General features: G+C 36.1%; 1 long non-coding RNA gene and 1 pseudogene across 1 annotated transcript; one reads left to right on the top strand and one right to left on the bottom strand.

The window, feature by feature from the left end:
- Positions 1 to 5,275: 5,275 nt before the first annotated feature.
- LOC131225718 (uncharacterized) lies at positions 5,276 to 7,776 on the bottom strand. Its single transcript, XR_009161497.1, has 2 exons — positions 7,695 to 7,776; positions 5,276 to 5,544 (listed from the first exon to the last, which is right to left on the bottom strand). It is a non-coding gene; the product is annotated as an uncharacterized LOC131225718 (long non-coding RNA).
- On the top strand, positions 7,572 to 11,715 carry LOC131225717 (FACT complex subunit SPT16-like; annotated as a pseudogene).
- Positions 11,716 to 24,884: the final 13,169 nt, after the last annotated feature.

Below are 24,884 nucleotides of genomic sequence, written 5' to 3'. Positions count from 1 at the left end.
GCCTATAATGATGGTTCCAGTACTTTTACATGCACCGATGCTGACTACATCCTCACTTACTGCCCATGAGCTCAATATCCATATAAAAGGTTTTATAGACTATTTGAATGAGCATGTTTATTTGGGAAATAAGGTCCTTTTTATTGGACACATCTGAGGCACTATGTATTTGTAATCCATGCATTGATATGAATAAAACTCGATGGCCCGTGCCATAAATTTATATGAGGTTTGTTTTTCAATCTTTGTGCGGCCCCTCTTGCATTAATTTGTCATGAATGGTGTCTTATTTTTTATTTTTTATTTTTTAAATAAAGAAAACAAACACACTTGCTCCACGGTGGGATTTCACCGCAATGGGTACTCGAAACCCATGACCACATGTTGAACCTCTTGTGAGTCTACTACCGAGGCACGAGTAAGGACGCATCATGAATGGATCTAGAATTGTCGATTATCAGGTGATTCGCATGGCCCATCTAGTGGCAAACAATGTAAATGGCAGGGTTCAAAAATCATGGTGGGTTGAAACCTTTCTAAATGGGTCCTTTTATGGATGTAATTGTTGGGGGTGGGAAGGTAAGGCTGCAAAGATCACTTTCTTCTTCTTCTTCAAAAACAATCCTTGAATCCATGAGGTAGAAAATCGGTACGATGAGAATTAAAAAAATAAAAAACAAATATGAATGGGGTTTCTATAATACACTTAATATGACTTATATGAGCCTTGTGGTTATAACTTTTCTAAAATAGTAAACTTTCCCAAAATATTAATCTTTTCGAAATTAGTATAAATAAGTAAACTTACTCAAACTCTCACACATGATTAAAAAAGGCATTAAGCTATCAAATGACTTTCTAAATACTTAACAACTAAAATTAGTAAATATTGACTTTGAACTCAAATTTGACCCTTAAAAGTTAATTGAATTTTTACTATAACAATTGAGGAACAATAGCATTTAGTATTGTCTAAGACATAAAGCTCATTGATTGCTTTCCAACATCATATCATATGATTCTGATAAATGGTCACAAAATTATAGTTGTTCAAAGCTATAATTCTCATTAAGCATTTTTTTTCTTTGCCCCATCTTGACCCATATAGCTTTATTTCTCTCAATCTTAGCCCCTTTAAGATTATCTTTAACTTGTCTTTACATATTTTCCATCCACTTGAAAAGAACTCATTCTTGAGTTTTACAATGTCCATTACAACAACTAGTGTTTATAGCATGTCTTCTTTGACTTTGAAAACAATTGATACGTAAACCTACTTGTTTTGGATCCAAATTTCATTGATAAGATGACACTTTATAAAATATCACTATATCTTCCTTTTCTTTGCAATCCTCCATATTTGAGGCGCCAATTTTCACTTCTTTTTTAACAATGAATTTGCAACTATGGGTTAATGAAACATTGATTTTAGCTTTATTAGTTACTCTCAATCAGTATATGTTGCCCATGGTGCTTTCATCTTTACTTCTGATATTTAATATGTGCACTTTGGTTTAAGTGTAAAAAATATGCAAATCTGTCAATTACTTCTTGTACGTTAATCACACAAATATATGCATTGATTTATAAGGGCTAACCATACAAATCTATCCATTTATTCATGCATATAAACCCTCCAAATCTGCCCATTGATTATCCAAATATGTCCCTTAATTCATGTGTATATAAACTCAATCACCCATTAGTCCATCCGTCCGTCTAACTACCCATCTATCCATCTCTCTAACTAAGCATCCATCCATACATCAAAACATACATGCATAAATTCATCCATCCTCACATACCATATGTGCATCACACATCAAAAACACACACAATACACACATGTAAAGGATACCAAAGTTGTGTGCGTTTCAAGGCGGAAAGATGTGTGAGTCTTAGGGAGATTAAGAGAGAGTGCATAAGAAGGGGAGGGTGGCTTCACACACACGCACACATGTGAGGGTGTTGCTCCACACATACACACGCACACATGCGAGGGTGTTTCTCCACACATACACATGAACACGTGGGATTAGAAAACCCTCTATTTAAAGAGGGCGTGAGAGGGAGGGAGAGGCATAAGAGAGCATGGTAAAGAGAGGGAGCTGAGAGAGAGAGAGAGAGAGAGAGAGAGAGAGAGAGAGAGAGAGTGCAAGGGAAGGAAAAATCAGCAGGGGAAGGTGAGGGAGGAAGAAAAGAAAATAATGAAAGAGAAAAATGATTGTGTGAGTGACGAGAGAGGAGAGGAAGAGAAGAGTTTGGGTGAGTAATCTCTCGCATGGGTTTTCTATTTCCTTTTAGATTGTATTCTCTCTTTTGAGTTGAATTTTTATTAAATCTCTTTTAATTATTTTTTTAATCCCAAGAAAATTAAAATTCTAGGGGTCTCTACATTGGGTGAGTTGCCTCACACATGGGTTTCTTGATTTTCTTTCTATTTTAATTATTTTAGATAGTCCATCTTTATGCATCTTGCTTTTATGACACCTTTATATTTGGATTTTCATTAAATATTTTCTAAATATATATATTTTTTCTTAATTTAATTATTTAATTTTAAGAAAATCAAGATTTTAGAGTTTTATTTTTTAAAAATCAGATTAATTGAGCTAAATTAACACTACGCTTAAGAAATAACTAAAGAGAGTAATGTGATTGTGGATAGATCATATTTTTCACAAATCTCATAACAAAAAGGGTTTGAAAACAAGAATAAACCCTAAATAAGAGATTAACTCAAATCTTAAAGGAAAAAAAACCACTTACAAGCAAGATTTGAAGTTGGGTTCGTCAAGAGGAGCACTGGCTAGTCAAAGAAGAATGTGAAAATGAGATGAAAAAAGTGATTTTTCACTTTTAGGGGTGAATCCATGTGGTCCTCGACCTATTGTTGAGGGTTCGACTAGTCGAGTAACACAAAAAAAAAAATCTAAAAATTTTGACATTTTTATTTTTATATATTTTTATTTTATCATATTATGCATTAAATATACACATAAAACAAATAAATGCATAAACATTATGATTAATTAAAATTACATAAAAGAATATCATGCTTTAAATTGAAAAATCTATTTCTATCAAGCGATTTGATCAGTATGTCTGCAAGCTGCTTCTCAATTTAAATATATTCTAGTGCAATACTCTTGTCTTCAACTAATTCTCGAATATAATGGTATCAAATATCAATATGTTTAGTACAAGAATGTTGGTTTAGATTTTTTGAAATATTAATTGCGCTCGAGTTATCGTAGTATAATGTCATTATATTTTGTGCAATATCATAATCAGCTAACATTCTTTTCATCCAAATAAGCTGAGTACAGGCATTACCAGCCGCGATATATTTAACTTCAGTTGTTGAAAGAGATACTCGGTTCTGTTTCTTAATGAGCCAAGATACTAAACAGTTTCCTACGTAGAATCATCCACCACTGGTAGATTTTCTATCGTCAATGTTACCTGCCCAGTCTGCATCAGTATATCTGGCAATTTGTACGGATGTATCATGCGGATAACAAAATCCTAAATTAGCAGAACTTATGACATGCCTGATTATCCATTTAACAATGATTAGATATGATTCTTTAGGATTAGATTGATATCTAGCACATATTCCAACACTAAAAGCAATATCAAGTCTACTAGCAGTTAAGTATAAGAGACTACCAATCATGCTTCTATATATACAAGAGTCTACACTTTTACCTGATTCATCTTTTGAGAGTTTAAGAATTGTACTCATTAGAGTATTAAACTTCTTTCTATTCTCAAACTCAAACCTTTTTAAAAGGTTCAAGGCGTATTTAGTTTGTGATATGAATATACCATCTTCCTGTTGCTTAACTTGTAATCCAAGAAAGTAGTTTAGTTCACCAACCATGCTCATTTCAAACTTGAATTTCATCAGATTTGCAAAATCAATAGATAAGTTAGTGCGTATAGATTCATAAATTATATCGTTAACATAAACTTGAACTATCAGTATATGATTGTTATATTTCTTGACGAATAGAGTTTTATCAACGCTACCTATAATGAAGTTATGACTAAATAAATATTTAGTCAATTTTTCATACCATGCCCTGAGAGCTTGTTTTAAACCATAAAGTGTCTTTTTAAGATGGTATACATAATTTGGAGATTTGGGGTCCTCAAAACCCTTAGGTTGTTCAACATAAACTTACTCATGTAAGTCACCATTTAGAAATTCACTTTTGAAATCTATTTGATATATTTCGAATTTCTTATGATATGCAATCGAAATAAATAATCTTATAGATTCAAGGAACGCACCTGGTGTAAATGTTTCATCGTAATCAATACATTCTATTTGAGTGTACCCTTATACAACTAGTCAAGCCTTATTTATAATAATATTACCTAATTCATCAATTTTATTCTTAAAAATCTATTTACTTCTAATTATATGTTTATCAGAAGGTCTAAAAACCAAGTACCATACATCATTTCTGACAAATTGATTTAGTTGTTCTTGCATAGATATTATCCAACTTTCATTAGTAAGTGCTTTATTTACATTAGCTAGTTCAATTTGGGAAGTAAAACAGACATAATTATAGATATTTTCTAATTGTCACTACGCTAAAATCTCTGATTTGCGATGACCAAATCCGTCGCAAAACCAAATAAACGACGGACTTCATCCGTCACGTGGTCCGTCGCTGTTTAGTGGGTCGTCTTTTTTTTTTTGATGGATAAAATCCGTCATTTAATCTGTGACGAATATGGTCCATCACATCATAGCAATGGATAAAATCCATCGTAAAAATTAAAAAATCCGTCGGTAATATTCAAAAAATTAGTCATAACTGAAAACATTAGCGACGGGTAAGGTCCATCGCTAATATCAGTAAGCGATAGACATCCGTCGTTAGTGTCAACGGTCAGAAATTAGCGACGGATAAGGTCCGTCGCTAATATGAGTAAGCGTACGCCATCCATTTTAGCGACGGATAAGGCCCGTCGCTAAAATATCTGTACAAAACATATATCAACGAATTATCTTTTTAATCTTGCACCTGTAGTCATTCAAAAAATAATTCACACTATTGTTTGATAAGAATCCTATTCACAAAATTGGTAACAACTCAATTCAATAAAAGAGGAAATGACCCAAGTGGCTACTTAGCATCTTCTCTTGTTCAACCTTCTTTAGATCCCTTCCTACATATATTACAAACAACCAGATTCAATCCAAGAAGAGACTAGTTTAGTCAACCCTTCATATATTACAAATAACAAGCTCAAATCCATGAAAAGTGAATAGTTTAATCAACTGAAACCAATTAACAAAATAAAATATTAGAATTCATCCTAACCATTAGAGGTTCAGGTAAGAGCGTTTCTTAACTTCATAGCATTCACTGGGAGAGCACAATACAGTTTGAAAAGATCTTTAGATGTTGGAATCAATACACAACAGCGCAATGCAATCTACATTTAATGCACTAGTGTCTAACAAAATGACCAAATGAAAGTGTAGGAACTGCAAAATTCCTATTTCCCAACAAGATACACCTGCATAATCAGAAGATAGCAACAACTTGTCAGTGCTTGTAACTGCTTTCATTTATGAAACTGCATCTCTATTACCATTTGGTCCATGAAACCAGACCCAAAAAAATATCTTTGATTCCCCCATCCATCCATTCAACCATCATACAGTCATATTCATAAATACATACACATAAATGTATCATACGATTATATATATATGTAGGGATGGACTTGTTTCAGACCATTCATCCAATGCAGTCTACCATTATTTGGCCACAAACCGAAAAAAAAAAAATGCCTTTTCTGGACAATCCTACCCATTCCCGACCATCTTATCAATGAACTTTTCTTTCAAGATGAGCCATTGCTAGCCTGTCTTTAGTGTCCATTTATACAAAACTGGTTAAACAAGGATTGTCCAACCACTGATCTTCTTTTTTTAGAGGTCCATTCCCAATTGGACCTGCTGTACATATGGTTAGGATATCATCTGCAAATATGATGCATATGGTTAAGAAATAAAACTTTGGAGTGAGAATGGATCTGATTGCATAAAATATCAGAACAATAGAAAACAGACACGTTGGAATTATGCTTCAGGAAGGGCTCCTTTCTTGGATGCCTAATTAGAAAATAGTTCCAAACTCTGTGATTCAACTGAAATGCCACTCAGTGAGACACCAAGCCAAGAGAAACTCGCTCACGATTGTGACTCGGTCCAGGTCAACAAGGCTCATACCCAACCGGTTGGAAGATATTGAAAAGTTACCGTCTGTATGTTTTTATGTCTGTACATATGTACATACATATTTGTGTATGGTTGGACGATAGGCTACTATCTGCCAGCGGATATAACTTTCAAAATGCATTTGTGTGCAACATCCAAGCTGTCTAATTGGTTAACCCCACTTTGAGGATCACCTTGTGTAAAATTCAGCCCCATCCACTCATCAGGTAGACAACACTTACTATTTTGTTATTTATCAGCGGATATACTTGAGGTTATCTGCTGGGTGGACAATAACGTATCGGCAAAGAGCAATTCTAGTGTAAATCTATATATGTATGTATGGAGTTTTGCTAAGCCCACACGTCTACAAGTCAGCTAATGCACCACCCACTTTATATGCTAGTATGGTAAGCCAGTGACACATCCAAGCCATCCACTAGGTGGAGTTCACTGTGTAGAGCCCAAAGATAAAGGTGGTCCATTCAGTTGGTGTGCCATGATAGTAGAAATAAGCCAAGCGGATTAGAAAACTTTGGCTATTTTTTTTTTCACAACCATACATTCGTTCAGTTGATTGTGGCCCACCTGACTAGTGGACTAACCTGATTCTTGGGATAGGGAATCTCGTCATGATGGATGGCTTGGACATTCCACTTGTTCGCCTTGCTAGAATATGTGGTGGCATGTGCATTAGATGACTTGAACATGCATGTGGGCTTAGCAAAGCTCTGTATGCATCAGCCAGGGGCAATTTTTCCCATGCAAATAGTTTTCAGAGGATCATGAACTTTGGATTTTCAAGGAACATGGGGAGGAATTTGAAACAAACGTAACATGTATTTAGGTAATTTGGAGGCATACGCGTGTGTAGTAACCAATGTTTCAGATTGTACCTGTCAGCCCCATCAACAGTGTGGAGTTTACCCCCACTGGGAATAGGGGCATTTTTGCTGTTTTAAAATGTTGCTGCAATATGCGAGTAGCTTGTTGGCAGTCTTAATTGTGTAGTGTGGAATTATGTTTGGCATGTGAGTCAGTATCAATGTGAGCCTTTGCCATTTCCGGTTCCAAGACCTTGGTAAAGAGGAAGGTGAATGTCTAGTTGGCAGCCAATCATAATTTCTTTTTGCCAATCTACCATTTAAAGCCAACCCCAAATCGATGGAAGAAAGGCTCAGATGATGATTGTATAACAAGAATTTGGAAACCAGGAATTGAAGTTTGGATCATGGGTTTATATATAATTATATATATAAATATATATATATATATATATATATATATATATATATATATATAATGAAAATATTATTTTTTTTCTTCTTTTCAACCAGTAGTATTCATTTTTTTTAAAATTTCTAAATCCTTAAAAAAAACTGTAATTTGCAGATGAACTACATTCTGTCCGTGAAATAAAAGAGAAAGGAAAGAAGAGACATACCTACTCTGAAATTTGTGGTTATCTCTGCATTTTTCTGTTTGGTTTGTTGCGGATTTCAGTTGTTCTAGATCCGACATAGCTTCAATGGCAGAACACCGAAATGGCAATGCAAAACCTTCTGACAAAAATGCTGTTAGGGCACCCAGTGCTTACACGATCAATCTTGATAACTTCCAGAAGCGGCTGACAGTGTTCTATTCTCACTGGAAGGAACACAAAACTGAGTTCTGGGGTGCTTCTGATGTGCTTGTAATTGCTAGTCCCCCAGCGTCTGATGATCTACATTATCTGAAATCTTCAGTGTTGAACGTCTAGTTGCTTGGATATGAGTTCCCAGAAACAATCATGGTCTTCATGGAGAAATAGATTCATTTTTTGTGTACTCAGAAGAAGGCTTCTTTGTTAAGAAGCCTGAAGAAATCTGCCAGGGAGGCTGTCAACCTTAAGATCGTGATACACGTCAAGGCAAAGAGTGATGATGGGAGTGCTTTAATGGATGAGATATTCCAGGCTGTCCACTCTCAGTCTGATAGTCCAATTGTCGGATACATTGCAAGAGAGGCCCCTGAGGGGAGGCTTTTAGAGACCTGGGCTTAGAAGTTGGAAGTCCTCGACATTCCAGCTAAGTGATATAACAAATGGATTTTCCAAATGGCTAACCTATTCCGCATAAGGGAGACAGGTACAGACATTTGTGATTATCATATTCCTATTCCTCAAATGGTCACATTATCCCAAGCAACACTCGATAAAATGATTTAAATGAGAACTTTCCTGAATCTCTAACAACCAGCTGTCAAAATATAACCATTCCATAAGACTCAAGAACTTCCCATCTTCTCGTCGCTCAGTCCCCTTCCAAATGTTGGGCCCCATATCACTTGGTCACCAAGAACATTGCAGCACTAAGAAACTAGAGCCTCTTTCTCCCTTGCCACTTGGAACTAACTAGTGTAGGCACTAGAGAGAACTATCACCACGCTAGACATCCTCCCAAACCACACCATGGATACATCGTCTAAACCAATGACAGTCCCTTCTTAAATTTGTTGTTCCCCACTAAACATCGCCTTCCATAGACCCAACTGTGTATTGAAACAAAGACTTGGTAAACCAAAACCTTCACTTTTTGCCAAGGTTTAAAATGTAGTTTGAAGTATGCCATATCGTCATACTATTGCCATGTGAACTTACTGTAATGCATTTGGTATACTATGAGAGACATTCCAATATTATTGTCAACCCTACCTGCCATAGGTTACCCTCAGCCACAAATCTCAACAGCCAAACAGCAAGGCAGTGTTCATACTTTAAGGATGTCATTAACTCTACACCCGCCTGATCTTTCGCCTTACAGATCTCTTCCCACTCTACTAAAAGATATTCTACATCTTTAGGCTCATTTTATTAAAACAGCAAAATCCTTCACTACCAAGGTAAAGTGTTATCGTTCAGCACTCAACTACAGCATTCTATTGTTATTCAGGTGTCTCCAGGCGTGACACACTAAGCATGCAGGTTGAGGCATTTAGATGGTATTTGAATCAGTGATGAGGTGTAATAAGGTTTCCATTCTTGAGGGAAGGTCCTTCAAATGTCATTTTGGTGGGCGATATCTATGAAGGCTCCTCTGAGCATACAAAACTTATAGGGAAAATAAAAACCTGTTATAAAACAGAGATCACAAACACATCTAGCGAGTAGCTGAAACTTTGTGGAAATGTTGGTTGCTCAAGGATTCAAGACAAATCAAAACAAATAGGGTCATATTCCAAAGGCAGCACATAAGCCTTTGTATGGAGTTTCTTTTCATTTGTTTTTGTGGATATGTTGGTTGTTCAAGGATTCAAGACAAATCAAAACAAATAGGGTCATATCCCGAAGGCAGCCCATAAGCCTTTGTATGGAGTTTCTTTTCATTTGTTTTGCCAATTCAACTCTCTTAATGATAATTACATAATAATGTGCATGGCATATTTGTCAAACAACCATTTACTCCAAAAGCTTAAGCTCGAGAAGGCTGCTTACAAACGTGAAGAAGGCTGGCAAGGATGGCACTGAGCTTACAAACGTGAAGAAGGCTGCGTACTTAACTTCATCTATGATGAAACACTTCGATGTCCCCAAGCTCGAGAAGATCATTGATGAGGAGAAGAAGGTTTCTCATTCATCACGGATGGATGACATAGAGAAGGCCATACTTGATCCAACAAAAGTCAAAGTCAAACTAAAAGTGAAGAATGTTGACATCTGTTACCCCCCAATTTTTCAGAGTGGGGGTGAATTTGATCTCAAGCCGAGTGCATCAAGCAATGATGAGGATCTCTACTATGACTCGACAAGTGTGATCATATGCGCAATCCGATAGCGCTACAACAGCTACTGCTCACCAGAACATTTCTCATTGATGCAAATGCAACGCAAAGTAAGGCTTATGAGGTTCTCCTCAAGGCCCATGAGGCAGCGATAGGTGCATTGAAGGTTGGGAATAAGGTCAGTGCTGTTTACCAAGCAGCAGTCTTGGTGGTAGAGAGGGATGCTCCTGAATTTGCCTCTCATCTTACAAAGTCAACAGGAATGGGAATCGGTCTCGAGTTCCGTGAGTCGGGATTGAGTTTAAATGCCAGGAACAATCGAGTGTTGAAGCCTGGAATGGTTTTTAATGTATCTCTTGGGTTCCAGAACTTGCAATCAGAAACCAACAATCCAAAGACTAAGGGCCTGTTTGTTTTTCAAAGAAATGGAAAATACCCGGGTAAATGGTAATAATTATTTCCCTCCGTAGTTGCCGCACACTTCCCCATAACTAATTTGACGGCCTACTTTTTGGAGGTAAAAGTGGCAAATATTGTAAAACATTTGTGGGTCCCACCATAATGCATATCATATATCCACACCGTTCATCCATTATGTCAGATAAATTTATGATATAAGCCAAAAAATGAGGCATATCCAATGCTCAAGTGGACCACGCCATAGAAAAATGTGAATTAAATACTTACCGTTAAAAACTTCTTAGGGCCATTGTTTCTTTTGGTATGAGCCAGTTGAGTGTTGGATCTAACTCATTTTTCTCCTCATATCTCAAAATGTTGTGATAAAATGGATGGATGGAACAGATATATCATATACATCGAGATGGGGTCCTAAAATGGCCACTACTACTTTTGAACCGGTTTCCAAGATGTGAAATCCCCCCGAATATTCAAACAGGCGAAATGGTAATAATCACCAATTTCCAGGGTATTTACCTTTTCCCGGTGAAACGATGAAAATCAAACAGGCCCTAAGATGTTCTCGTTGTTGCTTGCAGACACCATTATTGTCAATGAAAAAGCTGCAGAAGTTGTGACTTCAATCAGCTCCAAGTTAGTTAAGGATGTTGCATACTCATTCAATGAGGAAGAGGAGGAGGAAGAAGAGCGTCCAAAGGTCAAAGCTGAATCCAATGGAGTTGAGGCATTCTTGTCGAAAGCGACTCTAAGGTCGGATAATCAGGAGATGTCAAAGGAGGAGCTGCGGAGGCAGCATCAGGCTGAGCTGGCCCGACAGAACAATGAAGAAACTGCGAGGAGGTTGGCTGGGGGCGGTTCTGCAGTTGGAGATGGTCGTGGTTCTGCAAAAGCTTCAAGCGATCTCATTGCCTACAAGAATGTCAATGATATCCCACAGTCGAGGGAATTAATGATACAGATCGACCAAAAGAATGAGGCTGAGCTTTTACCAATCCACGGCAGCATGGTGCCATTTCACATTGCTACCGTCAAGAGTGTTTCAAGCTAGCAGGACGACAAAAATTGCTATAGGATGTGCCTTAGGAGTTTTAAATGATCACCGAGTACCATTCAAACTAAAAGGGAAGTTTTATAGAATAGTTGTAAGACCAACCACGCTTTAAGGAACAAAATGTTGGGCAAGGGGAAGGCCCGAAAAGACGTGGATGGAGGTAGTAAGAAAAGACCCGATGACCTATGGTCTAACTGAAGGTATGGCCCTTGATAGAGTGGAACGGTGGAATAGGATTCATGTAGGCAACCTTAATTAATTAGGATATGGCTTACATGATGATGACGATGATGACGATTATTTCATATATAAATTGCAATATGAATTTATATACATATATATATATATATATATATTACATACACTTAGTATATGTATTGGAATTTGGAGCAACCGACACTATCCCACCCCCATTGTATCATGTACTGGAGGAACTAGTGGTGAATGGATGTTTGGTTTATCTAAAAGGTATCCAGTTTGAAGCTGAAGGGCATAAAAAGTGCCTCTTCCAAGTTCTTTTACTCGGTCTTCCACTCAAAACAAAATGTTTACTATTCATCCTAGTATTATCTACTACATACTAGTAACATACAACCAATATTGGGGTACCATACCATAAGCTACAAAATTTCATGTCCCCCTAAACAAGGCATCCTCCATTGATAACATATATATATATATATATCGTAAGTTTTTTATTTTCATTTACATTCACAAATACATTCATCATCCATCCAACTATTAACAACATTTACAAAAAATAAATTATATCCAACCAACTCTTAATAATAATTTGCAACTTAACCTGCTAGGAACCGTCATGCACCGTAATGTCTTACGGCAGAGCGGGTTCTGAGGAGTTACAAGTTGACCCTGACGACAGCATATAAATGAAGCGATAAAGATATAAATGATTCAATATTAATTAAAGGTTTCGAGAACTTACATCCACCTCACTCTTATTGCCAAGTAGTCCTGATGAAAATGCATCCACACTACGAGAAGGGGAAAAAAAAATTGTGGCTGCACCGATACGGTCTAGTATGAACGGATGCCTAGGTACCCAATGTTGGAAGATTGGGATCAAGCCACTACGTAGTTCTTAATATTTAAATCAGAACATTTTACGCATAAGCAAAGAAAAAATAAAACAAATCATAATAGAAATGTGTACCTTCTGTCACGCATAAGAACATGAAAAGCTGAAAAAAAATCACTAGATTAGTCAAGCAAAACTACTAAATAATTCAAGATAAAGATTTAGTCAAATAATATCCAAAATAACCTCAAACACAATCCATATGTCCTGACCAAATTACAAAAATAAGTTCTTGACTTAGGAAAAGTTTTAAGTAAACTCCTTTAATATCTATGTTTTCATTAGCACTCTAGGCCAAACGAGAACATCACCCACGTCGCAATCGGTTAACGTCTTCTCAATGTCACCAAATACATTCACACTAGGAACTTCAACAACATCCAATATAACTTTGATGCAATCTGGAGGGATGCCTGCATTATCTCTAATTAGACGCCCACATGCAACAACTCAACTACAAATATCTGTCAAATGAAAGATTTGTTCCACCCATAGAATGGAGGTGGAGGTGGAGCTAACTCATCACGATGACTTGAGGTATCACCAGATCGATAAAACCCCTACAAGAAATAATTTTTATTATTTTCATGGATAAAATAGTAACTATACATTATTCTTTAATTGTTAAAATACCTGAGAACCAGCAGTGCCAGGAGAGCATTGCATTGGTTGAACTAGAGTACTTATTTGATTCTGAACTTCAACCAAACGTTCTCCAATGTTCAATATCATGTTCTTGCACTCGTTGAACTTGTTTTCCAGTTGCTCTTTTAATACAATCATCGATGCTTTAACCTCAGCAATTTCGCCCTTTCCTTCTCTAATTTCATTAATGTAAGAGGTTGAAGCAATAATGGTAGTTTTTGGAATATGACCCAACCCTCTTACACATCCTTTTTTATCAAGACCACAAACCTAAATGATAATCAGCCATTATTAGTAATGCATGTATATTAATAACAAAAAATCAGCATACATTAGTAATGTTGTATGTACATCTATATATATATCTCTTCTTATAGTATTTCTCTGATATATTTTGGTATTCCTCTCAATACAATATCCACAAGATTACAATAATGTAGTCAGTAAAGCTAACATGGCATCGAGATACGGTTCTGTACATCTATATAGATCTCTTCTTATAGTATTTCTCTGATATATTTTGGTATTCCTCTCAATACAATATCCACAAGATTACAATAATGTAATCTGTAAAGCTAACATGGCATCAGAGATACTGTTTTGATCCTGGACTCTCAGGTATATACTATCTATCCTAAGAGATCTAATCAACTGTGTCCATATCATATCTATGCTAACAATGCATATCTTAACCATTATCCTTCCTTAAAAAATTCATCATAATCCTTTACAATAGAAATAACCCTCTATAAATCCATTAAATAACATTGTTGTTGTTCCTCATTGAACATACCCGCTGGGGGCAATTTCGTCCAAAAAATCGTAAATAAAAAAAAAAGGCAGATAGCTCAACGCATTTATATGAGATGTCATTCAAAATTCACCAAAATTACTACACATGGAGAATTGCTTCTCATATTTTACAAGTTCACCTATCCCTCCTTGAATTGTTATGAATCATAGAGCATCAAATCCTACTCTTCAACTGCCATGCCTTGTGGATCATTGATTCAAGCAGAGATTAAATTCCACAAGTCTCGGTGCAATAATCTGATTTTGGAAATGTTGATCGACTCACCTCTTCTTTGTTTTCTTTCTTCTTTTCACTGCCTTTTCTAGATTTGCAACCCTCCGACTGATAACAGAAGATGAAGATATTCTTGTATCTGGAAGTTTGGGTTGCTTCACAGGTGAAGCAGAAGAGACCAGTGCTGCTGATTTTTATTCCCCTAATAGGGTCTTGAGTCTCCCAAGTAGAAGGTTGGACACCCCAAAAATAAAGGAGCTAGGCTGTGGTGCAGTTGTTGGTGGTGGAACCGGGTCAGGAAGTCCGAGGAACTTCTTCACAGGAGGGCACTTAATGACTGTTACAAACAACAAAATATAGTAAATGGCGCAGATATGGTTAGCTGATAATCCATTTTTAAATGCTCACAAGAAAGCCAAACATGGGTATCACTGAATTGCATTTTTTTAATTTACCAGTCTGTTTGGATGACCATCAAATTGGATTCCAATGATTCATCCAATAAAATAGAAACGACCAAATCATAAGGACCCTACCTAGCATTAATAATGAGGGATTAGGCTCTAAATTGCAATTATGTTAATTTCAAGTCACACATGAAAGGAATGTGGCTGCATTGTGAGGCTTGTCCGCATCATGCATGCTAGGACACGCCACTACGATTTATTCATTCCATCTTGTTTGAACTTTAAACTGGCTATTCGCAATTCAATACAGTCGTATATCCAAAAGCAGCCTTAAAAGAGTCAGATGCACATGTACTCACCAATTCCGTATGTGAGTGAGAACAGGTTTGAGGTAACCCAATAACAGAATATGGCCTGCAAAGATATACAAATCAGTCTTAAGATCAGGTGTAATACTAAAGAAGTCATCTAACAGGAGAAATAAATCCAAAATTATGTGCCACGTTAACTAATATTGTGTGAACATTGAGTTAAAAGTCAAAATCCTAGGTTAGGTACAGTAAAATAAATCTAGACAATATCAAAACAGCCTAGGCCATACTCGAGGAGAGAGTGGCAGAACAAACACTAAGACAAGAAACAATGACATCATTGGGAGAACACCAATTCGAGGTTTTTTTCTTTTTCTTTTTTCCTTCGCAGTATAGCGGGAGCGTATAGAGAGGAGGAATAACCTAGATGGTTTCTACAGAGATGGAGAAAGAATAACCTAGACGAGACTGATGAGTATGGGTGTCAATGGGCTGGGCCCAAACACAACATTTTGAACGGGCCCATCCCAATGACCCAATGCAAACAATTCAAAATTTCAGCCTCCTAGGCCTGGTCCATTGACAGCCCTACTTGTGAGTTCCTAATAGCTATACGTCTTCATCAGGGGTCAGCAGTAAACCCTTACCTTTTGCACTTGTTATACATGAATTAACCACTGATGACCAGGATGATATCCCTTGGTGTATGGTTTTTGGTGATGATGGTGAGTTTGCCAATGAGACAAGACCAGGGGCAACTTCTAAATTTGAGCTCTAAAGGATGACTCCAGAGTCTAAAGGATTAAAAACTAACAAAATCATGATGGAAACTTTAGAACACAACTTTTGTAGGAATGGTTATGTAGAAGCAAGGACTTGGTTAAAATTGATACCCAGTAGATTCCTCAAAGCGATTCATTCCATTTTCTTGGCTCAATTATTATTATTTTTGTTTTTAATTGGTTCTCTTGGCTCTATCATTCAAAAAGATGGATAGATTTCCAATATGACCAAACTTGGGTGGATAAATTGGTGATATGCCTCTAAAGAGCTATGCTTATGAAACAGCCAAGTAGAAGAGCATTGAAAGAAAGAAAATACTAGTAGGGTTTGACATCCAACCATATATTGTATTCATAAGAAAAAATATGTAAAATACATAAAATACTCCCAAGTAAAAGGGTAAAATTGGAAACAGGAAAAAACCTAAGAAATAACGTTACGTGGCTCCGCAGCAAAATCAGCATACTTTTCATCTACAATCTTCCACATAGACGAATCCACTGGATGACGCATGCAAATATCATCTTGAGCCGACTCTAAATGCCATATCATATTCTCTGCAATCTCTGGTATAGTGTAGAGTCTTTTAAACCTCGGCGTTAATGGGAAGTACCTTAGCACCTTACGAGGTACACGTGGGGCGGTTGACCTTACAACACTTTTAAATTTCCATCTGCTTGCTCCACATTTTGGACAACACTGCTTATCAACATGGTCCTTCTAGTACAAAATACAATCGTTAGGGCATGCATTTATTGTCTCATAGTTCATACCCAATGAACTGATCAACCTCTTTGCATTATAAGTACTATCTGGCAAAGAGTTCTTGTTGGGCAAAATTTTTCTTGAGCAATTTTAACAACTCTATAAAGCTATTGTCTGACCAACGAAACCTAGCCTTCATCTCAACAACTCCACTGTCACAGACAACTTTGTATGCTCCGGTTTACACGATGGATATAGGGGTTGTTTTGCATCCTCCATTAACTTCCTATACCGAGCCTCATCGCCTAAGTCATCATGAGGTTCAATATCATCTTCATTGTTAACCTCATCCATACATGCATCTAACTCAATGGGTTGAAAACGACTAAAAGCATCATTCACCAAATCAACCATTCTGGGCAACACATCTTCATTACGATTATCAACAGATGTATTCGCACCTGTTTCAAGACGTTGTTCCCCATGGAGAAACCACGTCGTGTACGTTTGATCTATGCCATTAAAAACCAAGTGTTCGGAAATGGTTTCTAATGTCATCTTCCCACGTATATTACAACACTTGGCACAAGGACAGCTGTGCCAGTCTTCCCCATTTGAATTTTGTTTCACATACTTTAGAAACATTGCAACACCTTCCATGTATTCAACAATTAACCTTCCTGCCCTCATCCAGTTCTTGCATGGTGTCATGGAAGCCATCTCTGGTAACGCGTACATGATGTGTTTAAGTTAGATTACGAATGAGTGTCTATCTAACTGACTAAATCAGTCGCCCATCCAAGGCTGAATAGATTGTAACGCTTTCATTTTCAAATTTAAATGCCTACACCGAAATTCCGGCAACATCTCCCCATATCTCTCTAGATATATTGATTTGTATTTGATTCCTAAGTCAGGTATCAACACAAAGTGAGAATATTTGACAATGAAAATAAATACAAGAAACATATCCAGAGAGAAAAAGAGAGATGATGCATAGAAAAGGCAAGTGCATTTGAATTGTTAAAATGAAAGCATTACATTCTATCCAGTCTTGAACTGTCCAAACAGGGACAATTTAAGGATTTTTATGCACCAAGGAGCACACTGTATCTATGCCTGGCCACATAAAAACCCTTAAATGGGTAACTGATTATCTTAATCTATATACAATCACATCAAAATTTGTAATATAAATGAACATGATTCAAAATAACTGGTAACCTGAGTTGTTTTCCTGCAACTTGTCTCACCAGATGCCAGCGCCACCTATTCTCCATACATAAACAGATAAACAAAACTCAGAGCATGACATCAAATAACACTGAATCCTCCTTTCACCAGTAGTAACAAAAAGAAAATGCTCAATACAAGTGTAACAGGTTTATCCTCCTTTCTTTTTATTAAGCATGGTGATGGGGATATTCTTTTCTAACAGATGGGTGTAATCTATTTAGTCCCATACATGAAAGTAGACATGACCAAAATCTGAAAATCCTAATCAATCTAACAAAAACCAACAAAATCCAAAACCCAAAATAAGATTCAAAACAAACCTGATTGGGCAGTCAAAACTGAAATATGTCCAATGGTCTTACTTGACAAACAAGTGTCCCAATCAGGTTAGAATTATTCAACCATTCTGACTTATGAACATGAACTTGGCTCACTTCACGTACAAACTGAAAGATGAAACATACCATGAAATCTCTCTACCCGAGAAATGATTGCATTAGATTTAAAATAAACAGTACACATTGTTTACATTTAACCATTATAAGGTCATGATATGATTTCTAAACCCTGTAAAAGAAAATAAAGTAAACAGATGATACACACACAAAACAGTAAACAAAACTTGTGAAAGAATTAAATACATCAGCAGCAACTCATAGTGCCCATCTTCAAATATCAAAATTAGGGAAATCAACTTGTACTTTCTCATAGTGCTATCCTTAAACTAAAAACCATCTCAGCACCAAATCTCACCATTTGCAATAGTTTATCGTTATTAACAGCATCACCAAAAGGACAAGTGTAAATGGAAGTACTTGAGTTTATAAAACCAACTTGTATTAAAAGGTGCAAAAATACCCCAAGCAAGTATTATTTTCTTTTACAGGGTTTAGAAATCTTATCATGACCTTATAATGGTTAAATGTAAACAAAACTTGTGAAAGAATTAAATACATCAGCAGCAACTCATAGTGCCCATCTTCAAATATCAAAATTAGGGAAATCAACTTGTACTTTCTCATAGTGCTATCCTTAAACTAAAAACCATCTCAGCACCAAATCTCACCATTTGCAATAGTTTATCGTTATTAACAGCATCACCAAAAGGACAAGTGTAAATGGAAGTACTTGAGTTTATAAAACCAACTTGTATTAAAAGGTGCAAAAATACCCCAAGCAAGTATGGATTTCAAATGTTGGGAAAAGGAAAGGTGGATCCCTTATCATTTTCCTTGTGCATGCATAGAATGTTAGTGTGATTGATCATCACTAATACACACAATGCCTATCCTGTGGAGGGGCAGAGGATCTAACTCGTTCAAATGGGGATCCAACAATGGACGGGAGGTGCCCCAAAAATCATCCCATGTCGAGTTTGTGGGCTGAGGTACCAGCCTGGGATAACAGTAAACGTCGTATATGACAGACTTGTTTTGCTAATTCCGTACATGGCCAATGCAGGCACATGTGTGGATGTGCAGCAGATGACAAGATTGTAGCCACTCATTTGTCCATCTGATGGCAGCCTGGATGTTCTTGATGTGTGGGAATCATTGGTACGTGTGGGAATTAGCAAAATACGATGAAAGCATGACTGGAAACTAAGAAAAACATGGCTATCAGCAGTTTTAATTTGTTATAGGAATTTATATAACTCACAGGAATCAGTTGACTTCCCACCTAGGGAAGATCTTCAAGAGCTGTCCCAATTCGCACACACTAAAAAGAAGAGATTGACATTTATAACTAGGGGTGTAAATGAGCCAAGATGGACAGGCCAACGCCGGTCCCAGCCTAGCACGTGGGCAAGATATTCTGGTCCACGTCAAGCCCAACAAGCAATCCCGATCTGGCTCATTAATTGAGTACGCCTTCGAATGGCATTAAATGAGTCGAGCCAGAACAGGCTATCATGTCAAGCCTTTATGCACATCAAGATGACAGTCCCTTCGACTTAGTTCTTTGAACTCAAAACTCATGCCCAAGTTCAGCCCTTGGAATTTCACCATCAGACCAAATCCAACTGAGCGCGCCAACTGGGCCCACTTTCACCCCTGTTTAGAACAGAGGAGGGACAAACAAACAATTCCCTCCGAGTTAAGGCGTCAATCTCGGAAGTACTTTGACTAAAATTGTTAGAGAATCGCGATCTTTAAAAAAAAAAAATCCCTAATTTAATCCAATTCTCTGATCTCCACTGATTAGAGGTCAGGATTATTGGGTCAATCTGATTTAGGGGTCATGCCCAGTCAACAGTGGGGTCCACTTGGGAATGTTTGATCTGATTTACTTACATGTACTCCACAATTTTGAGTGCATGCATGTGAACCATCACACTCTACCAGAGTATTAATAGAACTCCCCACACCGGACTTGCATTATTCTTGCCTGAAGGCATGCGTTCTATCCCAGAGCCTTGAGACTAAAACGTGGAGTCTATGATTTCGCTCTCCAAAGATAGACCACACCCCAAAAAATCTGGGTGTAAGATCCTAAACATCCAATTTGGGTAGTTTTTCTCCATCGAATATGGATATTGATGAATGATTTTTACAACCACATTAGGAAAAAAAAAAAAAAAAACTTAACATCTGATTAACAAAGATATGTTTGTCAAATCCAGACGATCAACTGCTTTTCATCTAAATCACCTATTCAACTGCAACTGATCGTGTATTTATGATCGTCCACTCTGAATCGGGATTTGGACGGTTCAGATAGAGGTACCCGCTCACCAGTGGACCATCACAGCCACATCAGCCACACACATTCAGAAATAGAAAAACCAAACCACACCGTCAAAACAACAATCCCCTCTACAATGTACCACAAACCGAAAAAACACACCAATCGGAAGATCCCAACCAAGAAAAAGAAATGGTCCCCACAGAGAAAAGGATCACGAGCGTACATACCTTTTGGAAGGTAGATGTGTCTTTTCCAGTAGTAAATGTAGAAGCACCAACAGTTATGATAGGTGGATCCTGTTGGTGGGGTTCAGTGTAATGGCCGTCTCCAGGCGCCACTTGAAGGAAGAAGAAGCCGCGCCACTCGAAGGAAGATGCCGCCTCGCCGCTCGAAGGAAGGAGTGAAAATGTGAAAAGAGAGAAGGCGCCCGTTATTTTGCAAATCCTTTACTGAATTTTATAAAATTTTGAAATACGAAACATTGTGCGTTTACCACTGTTTATAACAAATACTCTGTTAACAATCGTACATGCAAGAAGGACCATTTTCTGGATGGTTAAGATCGTATTATATAAGAAAATTATAAATATTAAACAAATACAACTAGACGGATTATTTCAATGGTCTGGATAACTTTATATCATTGCCACTATTTTCATGAACGAGTCACCACTATTTACCTTATGTACAAAACTCACAGCTTTTTTACAGAAAAATAAAAGGGTAAACAAAGCTTTGGAAAGGGGAGGGCTCTATGGGCCCACCATGATGGATATATTTCATCCAATCTGTCCATATATTTTTTATATATCATTTTATGATATGATTAAAAAAATGAAGTATATCTCAATCTCAAGTGGACCACATTACAGGAAACAGTGTTGAATAAATTTTGACCATTAAAAATTGTTTTAAGGGCCATAAAAGTTTTGGATCAAGCTGATATTTATTTTTTCCCTTAGTCTGGGCCTTTATGACCAAATCAATAGATTGGATGTCAAATAAACAGTACAGTGGGCCTTAGGAGGATCTTAATTGTGAATATCTATTCATTATTTGTCCTGTGGTGTGGCCCAACTAAGATTTATATCCCTATCATTTTTTGTATCAAGCACTAAAATGATCTGTAAAAATGGATGAACGGAATAGATAAAGCACATACATCATGGTGGGGTCCACAGAGCACCGACCACCAGCCACGGGGCTGGTGTAAGGGGGAGTAGCCAATCCGTTCCATGGACGTGGATTTTGTGCTAAAGCCTTTCATAGGAAGTTGCTGCGCATGGATGCTGGGTGGGGCCCACCACCATGTTTGTGGGAAATCTACTCCATTAATCTGTTTATGGAGATCATTTTAGAAAAAAGATACCAAAAACGAAGTGTATCCAAAACTCTAATGGGCCACACGAGATGAAATAGTGGGGATTCAATGAGAACTATTGAAACATTCTTACGACCATAAAAAGCTTTATTTTAGGCTTTTTTTTTTTCTTTTGTATTTTCACTTATTCCTAGTGTTAATGACCTTATAAACTGTTTGGATGGGCATATAAACATCAAGGTGGAGTCCAAAAGGTTTCAACTATAGGTATTTGTTTCCCCACTGTTTCCTCTCGTGTGACCCACTTGATTTTTGGATCCAACTTATTTTTGGTCTCTTGTCCTAAAATGATATCTAAAAATGGATTAACGAAGTAGATTTTCCAAACACATGGTGTTGGGCCCCACCCAACATCCTTGCGTAGGACGCCAAAGGCTTTAGTAGGAAATCCGTGTCCCGTTAAAAAATGGTCACCAATGGCTAGTGGTCGGTGCTCTGTGGGCCCCAACATGACGTACATGTTTCATCCACGCTGTCCATCTATTTTTCCAGAAAATTTTATGGTATGAGACCAAAAATGAGATATATCCCAATCTCAAATGGACCACATTACAGGAAACAGTGTTGAATGAGTGTGGACCATTAAAAACCTTTTGGGGGCCATAAAAGTTTTGGATCAAGCTGATCTTTGGTTTTTCCCTTCATCTGATCCTGTATGACCTAATCAACAGATTGGATGTCAAATAAACAGTACAGTGGGCCTTAAGATGGATTTTAATGGTGGATATCCAATCACCATTGTTTTCATGTGGTGTGGTACACCTAAGATTTATGTCCCACTAATTTTTGGTATAAAAATGTAAAATAATCTGAAAAAATGGATGAACGGAATATATGAAACACGTACATCATAGTGGGGCCCACCCGTAGAAGAGGATTTTAATGGTGGATATCCAATCAATATTGTTTTCCTATGATGTGGTCCACCTTAGGTTTATATCCCTATCATTTTTTTGATCAAGCCCTAAAATGATCAGTAAAAATGGATGAACATAATGCACATTAAATGCACGGTGTTGATGTTCGACACACATCATGATGGGGCCCCCAAAACTTATTAACATGAATTCTTAGGTTCTCGCAAGGTCAATAAGTTGGGTCACAATTTTGACAACAATATTTAGCCCATTTATATGTCTAGCCCATTCACTCTATTTTACTGATCAATACCCTCAATTTAACTAGTTACTCGCCCTAATCAAACTAGCTACATATGAGAAAGATATTGGGCATACAAGATTGATCAACAATTTAAGTAAAATTTGATTTAAACATATGAAGTTATTTACTTTTCAATCTGGACTAATACGATTATCCAAAAATGGTTAAATGTTCAATTACTGGATGTGCCTAATAATTTATTTTTTTTTTCTCAAATAAATTTCAATTTCCATTTAAAAATAACATTTTTTTCGAAATGTATATTTTTTTACTCTTAATTTTTCTTTAAAAAATTTTAATAAAATATCATTTTTATTATAAAATATTTCAAAAAATAAATTAAAATACAAATTCTGAATTTTTATTTTTAAAATATCTAAAATTTTCATGAATTTTAATTTTTTTCCCCAAAAATTCCAAAATGCCGATTTTTTTCTTCAAAAGCATCATGCTGTTTTCAACTTTTCAATTTTTTTTAAATTATATATATTTTTTCCAAAATCTTAGAGTTTTTATAAATAACCTTTTCTTTTAATTTTGAATTTTGAACATTTTCAATTATTTTTCAAAATCACAAAATTATTCAACTTATTTATTTTTTGTTTCAAAATGTTTGTTTTTTGATAAAGTATTGATTTTTTTTTAATATCGTTTTATTTTATTTTTCACTCAAATTTTATTTTGAGTGAAAATAAAATAAAATTTCACATTTTTTAAAATATGAAATTTTATTTTATTTTTCAAATTTCAAACTCTCATTTTCTTTTTAAAAATATTTTCATTTTTTAACATTGTGAAAATTTTCACATTTTTTAAAATATTTTTAATTTTCTTTTTCAAGATATTATTTTTTTTTCAAAATCAAATGCTTTTTTTTTTCCCCAAATTTATCTACTTTATTCAAAATTCTTTTTTGTTCCCACAAAATAGATTTTTATTAAATTACGATTTTTATTTTTTCAAAATCTAATTTTTTTCTAAAACATTGTTAAATTTTTTTAACTTCTCAATATTCTTTTTCATGTGATATTACAAATCATTTAAATATTAATTTTAAATTAAAAAATAAAAATAAAAATTGCACTCATTTGATATAAAAACAGAATAAATTTTCTTTTTGCATTCAATCAATTGTTAAAAAATAATCTTAGATATAAATATGTACAATTAAACCACCGAAATTCTATTAAAAAATGACTATTAGACTACAAAAAAAACTTAATTTTCCATCATATTCTTAAAAATATGAAGAAAATTAATGTGAATGCAAGTCTTTTTACGACGGACCATGATCCGTTGCAAAAGTCCTTTTACGACGAACCATGATCTGTCGCAAAAGCAACTAAAAAGCGCGCCATTTGGTGTTTTGGGCGGGAATTTACCGCTGACAAAATCAAATTTTGCGACGGATTTCATTCGTCGCCTATTAACGACGGACCAAAAACCGTCGTAAATACGTCGTAAATCAGATTTTAGCAACGGATTTTGGTCCGTCGCTAAATTCAGCGACATTCCGACCGGATTTTCGAGGAACACGGGATTAGTGACGGACTTTTTCCGTTAGCGACAGATTAAATTCGTCGTTAAACCAAGAGACCGTCGCAAAAATACATCACAAATTGGCCAATTTGACATTGTCTTCTTGTCTGAACACCAACACTAGGGTTACCAAGTATTTGATCAGTCGGATAGTCTTTGACTGATCTTATTTTAGTATTAACTGATTTAGATGAAGAGTCAGGTATATCAATTATATTGACTTCATCATTATCTTGACTTGGAGTGGGTGTGATTTGTTGATTATCATTAACAACATTTATTGATTCCTGAATCACCCTAGTTCTTTTATTAAGAACCCTGTAAACACAGCTATTTAGTGCATAGCCTAGGAATATTCTTTCATCACTCTTTGTTTCAAACTTTCTCATATTTTCTCAGTCACGTAAAATAAAACATTTACT

Source organism: Magnolia sinica, chromosome 14 (genome assembly GCF_029962835.1).
Source record: "Magnolia sinica isolate HGM2019 chromosome 14, MsV1, whole genome shotgun sequence".
In the NCBI taxonomy this organism is placed as follows: domain Eukaryota; kingdom Viridiplantae; phylum Streptophyta; class Magnoliopsida; order Magnoliales; family Magnoliaceae; genus Magnolia; species Magnolia sinica.
Note: the sequence above shows the minus strand (reverse complement) of the source record. Positions and strands in the feature narration are given on the sequence as shown.